Source organism: Saccostrea echinata, unplaced genomic scaffold (assembly GCF_033153115.1).
Source record: "Saccostrea echinata isolate AGI-Se365-2 ecotype Australia unplaced genomic scaffold, CSIRO_AGI_Sech_v1 ptg000025l, whole genome shotgun sequence".
NCBI classification, from domain to species: Eukaryota; Metazoa; Mollusca; class Bivalvia; order Ostreida; family Ostreidae; genus Saccostrea; species Saccostrea echinata.
The window spans coordinates 1,479,579-1,487,367 of NW_026889774.1; positions in this window are offsets into that span (position 1 = coordinate 1,479,579).

Consider the following 7,789-nt stretch of genomic DNA (forward strand, 5'->3'; position numbering starts at 1 on the left):
GCCCATTTACACATGTACAGAGAAGTGAACAAGTCCGTTTTACATGAAACATACATTGTAATTACAGATGAATAACAACAAGACACTGGAAGAATATGTAACACATAAAAATATATTTATGGTATATAGTATGAATAAAAAATGTTTAAAAAAAAATTAAAATAAAATGCAGTTTGAATTTAACAGCGTGAACAATTTATCACATGTATCGTTTCGGGGTCTAACATCACTTACGGAAGTAAATAAACATTGATGCAGCAAGGTCAAACGTTTATACACAGACGGGTCCTCAGCGGGGAGTTTTGCATAAAGGTGTGCATCGGGTCACGTGCTCCCCGCATTAGTGTTAGCCTGGTAACAGAACCTTTATTTATAGAATGTGAAGCTGGCAGACTTGATGAAATTACCTTTCGCATTTTTTAGACAAATAATTTATTGAAGAAAAGGGGAGAAAGAGTATTACCTTCTTCTTTTTTTTTTTTTGAGAATTTCTTAGTTAACTTAAATTTGTTTAATTAAGTGTTCGTATTGCTTCAAAGGTGGTTGAGCATACGTACTATATTCTTACTCGTATTTAATTTGGCGGCGAGGAAGCAGTATTTCCGGTTGAACACCGTAACATAAGCCGGCTATTGCTCTACGAGCAATGAGCCCGGCTAAAAAGAGAAAGTTTCATAGTTGGAATTATGTTTTTGAAGCTTCAACATCATTATTTAACTGCCTGTGGTTTCTTTTATTCATGGCCACTAATTAATACAGTAAATACACTGGTTTTATCAATTTTCATTGGCATCAATTTTTGTGCAATCAGCGAATGACTCAGTATTTCGTGAACGCAGGTCATCATAAAACTTTTTGATATGCTTCTTACTCTAATGACCATCAAATTCTATTTTAATTTTCACTCTGCAAAACACAAAACCTCAAAAATTAATGTTTAAGGAATGTTGATGAAACCATTGTACATGTATTTTATATGAATGGATTTTTAATGAGCTAAGTGGTTGAGAAGACTACAATATGGAGGCAGGACTTTATGTATACTGGCACATGATCTGTAGTGCAAATGATCTGTTTAGGTTTACAGGCCAGCCATTTCTGTAACTAAAGTTACTCCCCCTCCTGAAATAAAGACAAGTTAATTTTTAGTAGTAGTATTATTTTAATACGTAACAAGGAATCTGTCAAACACTGATACCAATGCGTGGCAGCTTATTGCCATGATCAAGTCTCTAAAAAAGGGGTTAAACTCTAAAGTCTAGGGTCATTACGTAATACCGGTAAATTTTTGTGATACATAAAGATATATATATACGAAGGTTGTCCAAAAAGTTCGTGGACAAATGCTTAAATTTCTTTTTAAAGTCCGCAATGGCAAACATGTACGATAATATCTTAATATAGACCATGATTGAGTAAATATACAAAAATTAAAACAATTGCCACTATTTACTGAACATTATAGGTGTAAATACTTTGTATATGCAAGTTGCACGGGCCAGTTTGACGTAACGCTTATTTCATGATAACGTCAGAAATATGAATTTTGGATTTTTATCGCATGTTCATAGACGCACGCTATTTTTCTTTATTATGCCACATTGCCAAATGTGTGCAATAATATTTATGTATAGATTATAATTAATTTAAATTTTAAAATTCAAAACAATACACAATAATTTACCAGCGTCATCAATATGAACACTTCGTAAACACAGGATGCACAGCCCAGCCCGACGGCGTTATATTTATAACAACGTCATGAATAGGAATATATCCTATTTTCATCAAATAACAGTGGTTTTCCACTTCTTGTATGTCTCCAAAATTTTACACACCGTTGAAAAATCGTTTTCACCAATTACAAATCACTAGACTAAATATTTTCCAATAAATTTAAGTTGTTTGAATAAATATTTTGTTTTTGACGACGTTTCACCATATTAACCATAATTGTATGATTGGACGCTGTCCCGTTCGGATGGCCGACGTCGCTTTTTCTGTCAATTTTTGAAACATACTTCTTGCGGTTTTCACTTAATATTTTCATTGTCTATTTAGTAAGCGATACTAAAGGTATCAGAAAATGGCGATAACCGTTTTATTTGTGATATATTAAATTTTTATTCAGCTTTGACTCGTTTTAAAAAGAAAATGATCATTTCAATCAGATCACTTTATTTAAAAGTTCATGGCATTTTAACCCTGGTCCGTGCGCACTATCGGCGACCTTTAATGACCGAGATTTTTAAGGAATGAATTTAATAGCTACCCATTTTATACGGTATAAACTGGGTTGGGACAGTTTACGCTTTATAAACCGCGAAGCGGTTTATAAAAAAGCGTAAACTGTTCCAACCCAGTTTATACCGTATAAAATGGGTTGCTATTAAATTCATTCCTTATAATTTAATTTTCATTCATTTGATGTAAGAAAAAAAGGTGATTATCCTTAAAAAATGACTTCAATTTGTGCAAAATTTGAATGTAACGTCAGGCGGATCGATACGTTTTTGACGCAAGTCATTGTGACGTAGGCAACGCATTTTATACAAAATAAAGTAATTTTTTTGTCCAATCAAATAAAGCGTTACAACCAGAATTAAATTATAAAAATATAACGTTCAAACAATAAAAACCAAACTATTCTGACTTGGATTTTCATAACTAATATTTTGGTATACAATAAGCATATCTGGAACCATTCATTTTGACAAAAACGCCCTTGTCCACGAACTGTTTGGACAACCCTCGTATATATATATATATATATAGAGAGAGAGAGAGAGAGAGAGAGAGAGAGATCGAAAGTAGGCCAACTCAAAAAATTGGGGTAAATTTCGGATTACTCTAGCACAAATTGTGGTAAGGCATGCAAGGATCCAGATCCCTGGAAAATTCAAATTTATTTAAACTGACATAGTAAAATTACTAAAGCTATGCCTCGGACCTCTTTCCCTGCGATTTGAGCCAACACCTCCTAGGGAAAAATTTCTGGATCCACCCAACAAAAAATTACAATCGGGCTCGGGCTGTCGACTTGAATATAAGCGATAATGCTTAAATTATTAAGAAAATCGATGTCATTTGAGTGTTTTAATGCAAGGAGAAAATACTTATGTGATATTGGGATGAGATGGACGCGCTGGCGCGCCGACGCGCCGAATACAATTAGCCTGTGAATCATACATATTTTACTACTAAACCAAAAGATTTCCTAAAGAGATCATCAAAACGTACTTGTAAACCAAAAGATTTCCTAAAGAGATCATCAAAACGTACTTGTAAAACGTACTTGTACTCTAAAAAGTAAACTCTTTCATTCAATTTGCGTTTTAGTTTAGTTTTACTCATTAAGGTATTCAATGTATAACGACCATATTTTGTACCTAATAAATGAAAGGTCCGAAATGATTAATCATGGTAACATTTTGAAGGTGTAGTGAAATACACATACCCCACCAAAGGAATTTACAACATTTTAATTACTGTCCAATTGATTGCACCTTAAATTTTATGTTGACGTCTATGGGTAGTGCATGTTTTATTAAGATACTGTAAAAAGTAATGTGAATTTCAAACAAATCTCTTGGTGAAAATATGCATAGACTCTCTTTTTATTAAAATATGAAATAAAATGAATCATTTACCACAGATATTTTGACAAAATTAAAATTTTCTTCTTTTCATCAAGGGCAGATAACTCTTCAAAAGCTTTTCAGGTGCAAAATGATCAGCTTCTTATTTGTTATCAGTCATGTGAATTTGGCTTATTTCACTTTCATCGTTATCTAGCAATGTATTTTTAACTAGTTTAAAACGATCCAAAATTGTTCAAAATCCCTTCTTTATACATGAATACCTTAATGACATGCATTTATTATACAGACAATATTCTGGAACTCTTCAAATTTGAGGCGCGTTTGGTGGTATGACTGGGACTACAATGACAAACGGGGGAGAAAGGTCCTCCGGATGAGACCGTATAAACCGAGGTCCCGTGTCGCAGTAGGTACTGGCACGAAAAAGATCCCTCATTGCTCAATGGCCGTTAGTGCTGAGTATAGGACAAAATTTGCAGCTCTCCACCGGCAAGTGGTGGCGTCTCCATATGAGAGGAAAATTCTCGAGAGGGACGTTAAACAACATACAAACAAACAAACGAAGCGGAGGATACAAATATGCTGATCTCAATCCAATTTTGAATGTTAAATGTGTATTTGTCATTCCAGTGAAAGAACAGAAAAACTAATAGGTATGAAGCCCTGAAGTTATCATTCCTTGATAAACATTACGAAGTTTTCGAGGCATGTACACTGTATTTGGAGACGAACCGTCAAAACTAAGTCTTGTCAACAACTTCCTGTGGTAAATAAATTGATGTTGTCGTTTCTACTTAAGCGTTTTCCCCCCATCGACATCCAACATATTGTTTACATGTTGTTACGATTGTCCCAGAAACTCCGCAAGATTTGTATATTTTACATTGGAAATAGAAAGTATTTATATCTTAAATCAACATGAATGATTTAAATGATAAAATGATCTTCAAGCGTCAGTTTTCCTGAACTATTTACCATGAGAAATTGTTGATATGATGTACAGAGAATATTACATACTAAAATCCATATCATATGTCATGTCACATAAACCCGAGTGGCCCATGTCAACCCTATGGTTGTTATGGCTTATGATAGGGATTTTAGTGTTTGCATTCTATTTATCATATTTTTGAAATATGTAATTTGTAAGGTTACATAAAGTCATATAATAACTATTAGTGCATGTATATGACTCTTTTTCCTTAAAATCTAAAAAAAAAAAAAAACAACTCAATTTCAGGTCATTTTAAAAAAATTATTTAAGTCGAAAAACTTTAGCACAAGAATTTTATTACATGTTTATTTTTAATAAAATCAAGTTAATTAACATTTAAACTTTATACAAACGTTACTTCCTGTTTGATATGGATTTTTGCATACCAATCTGATACGTGATATGGGGTATTGTGTTATCACCAGACCTGGGGATCATTAACTAGGCTGGCCCAGGATAGACAAGAGTGGAGGAAGTTTGTTGCTGCCCTACACACCACAGGGTGTAAAGGATGATGATGATGATGACGGTGTTATCACCGGTATCGCAACGTGCGGAATCGGTGTATTTACTACTAAGTATATGATAAAGGCCAATATAGATACATGTATATATATTTGTAGCATGCCCTAATACAGTTCTGTCTTGAGCATGTTCGGCCGACATGATAAAAATGTAAGGGATTTTGAGTACAGTTCACATGAAAACGACCAAAACAAAAATGCTCCATTTGATGTTTTATCATTTACAGAGTACCGCCACAGTAAAGTACTAGCACCACAGTAAGATTGATTGATTGATTGTATGTTGTTTTACGTCCCATTTGAGAATTTTCCCCTCATATATAGAGACGTCACCATATACCGGTGAAAGGCTTCAAATTTGGATCTTTACTAGGCACTTAGGGCCATTGAGCAGTGAGGGATCTTTATCGTGCCAACGCCTGCCGTGACACGGGGCCTCGGTTTTAAAGGTCTCATCCGAAGGACCCGCAACATTCACTTCAAAGTGCCGAGCGCATGGCGAAGGAACAGTTGCTACCCATTTTTTATCGACTTAGGTCTGTCGCGGCCGAGATTCGAACTCAGAACCTCCCGATCACGGAGCGAGCGTTCTACCGACTGAGCTACCGTGAACGGTTACCACAGTAAGAAAGGAATATAAATGTATAAATATTGTAAGCTCCCCATGGATGGCCATCCTGGAATGGGGGGCCATACAATGTACTTATACAACATTTCTCAAGGTCACTCCTATATTCTTGGTTCATGATTCTCAGTAAGGACAAAGCTTGGTATCAGTTCAAATATTGGTTTATTAATTCATCTTACAACAGGAAATGATAGTATGGTAAACAAAAGTCTATCTTGGATACATATAGATATATCAAGTAATAGCGAGCGCAGCGAGCGGCGCGAAGCGCCGCTCGTCACTGCGAGCTCTAACGACAACGCCTGGGCGAAGAGAAAATTCGGACTACTGCACATTCATTCAATAGAATTTTTTCCCGCAGTAATTCTGGACCCACAATGCATCGCTTGTTGTTCTCGCTGCTAACTTCGTTCGCGCGGTAACAACAACTAAAAAATCACAATAAATAAACTCACCTTAATTTAATGGATATTGCATAGGGATAGTAGATTAAACATTCTTTGTTAAAATCTTCGTACTTTATAAACTTTGTTTATGGAAATGCAACTAACATACGACGTCATGTGACGTCACAGTCTAGACGTTCCAAATGTCTCGTGCGGTTTGAAGAGGCGGATCTTAAACAGTTAAATGAAGTGAACAATGCGCTCGCCCCAACGGTCGCACCGTCAACATATTATTTGTTATGGTCTGCGGCGTCAACCGTACTTTCAAGGGTAAAAGGGGTAGCAAAGTTGATTTGGAATTTAAAAGCTCAAAATATCAAATATCAGGTTCCAGTGTGTTGGGAGATAATTGGCAGTTTTTCCTCACCTAGAATTTAGAATTTGGATGCTGCTGCTGCAACTTATCTGCCATAAACTGGCGAGGCGCTTATATTTATAAGTTTCTGAAGTAGTCATGTGACACAAATTAACGAATGAAAAAGCTGTACGGTGACGCTCGACCAATCACAGCATTGTACAGCGCCGTACAAACAGAGATCTGTCATAGAGTGCCAAACAACGTCAAACAAGGCTGCCGTACAATGTGGATTACAGCTACAAAACGGAATTAATGTTCACATTTGCAATAATAAATAATATGATATGGATCTGGAGGATGTTTTCTTCAACTGTAAGTAAGTATTTCATGTGAATTAAAAGTATATTTCATGATAGAAAACTGCAATCGTACAGCAGACGATATTCAAAGAGCTCTGACATAATAAAAATGTGTAACTACTATTAAATCCCGTTTAAAATAAAACCGCTGATAAATCTTAGTAAAACATCTTCAAACATCAATTTTGTGGATATTCACAAACAATTATAACATCGAATTGCATGAAAAAGTACAACTTGTTCAAATACGAAACTATGGCTAACACAAATAACAAATAAATAAAAAAGATGTCGGCGGGATGTAAACAACTTCCATGAGTCCTGCAATCGTGTGCACTTATGGCAATGTTAGGCACTTATTGGATTCAAATATAATTTGGAAAAATACAGTAACATGGAAAGATTTTAAAGGTATGTACTTTCCTGTATAAATGAATGCAACAAATATGTCAAATGTGCTATAAATAGACGATACCACGTTCTGTTATTATTCAGATAGCAGTGTAGTTTATGCGTAATGAAGTCCACCCTGATAATAATCCCAATAAATGATAACACATTTAAATCATATAAAAAAAGTAAACTAATTGATTAAATTCTACTCCATGGCCATTACAATATTAAAATCTCAAAATGTACCGTTGTCACTTTCTAATGGACTTTTGCGAGAAGCACTGACTTTTACAGTCGATGACTTACTTTGACATTTAAACCTTTGTTATATACGGAGATACGGAAACCTTACTACTACTATAGGTGTGATGGTAGGGGCACTAACATGCAATTAACAAAAAAGATGATGGAAGGCAAAATAACATAACTTAAAATATCTTATTCGTTAGGGATAGTATTTCCTTTCAATCTCATTTTCTAAAGGTACCAAATAAGGAAGGAAAAAAAATTCCGAAATGAAAACTTGGCAGGAGTTAACCAAGGTG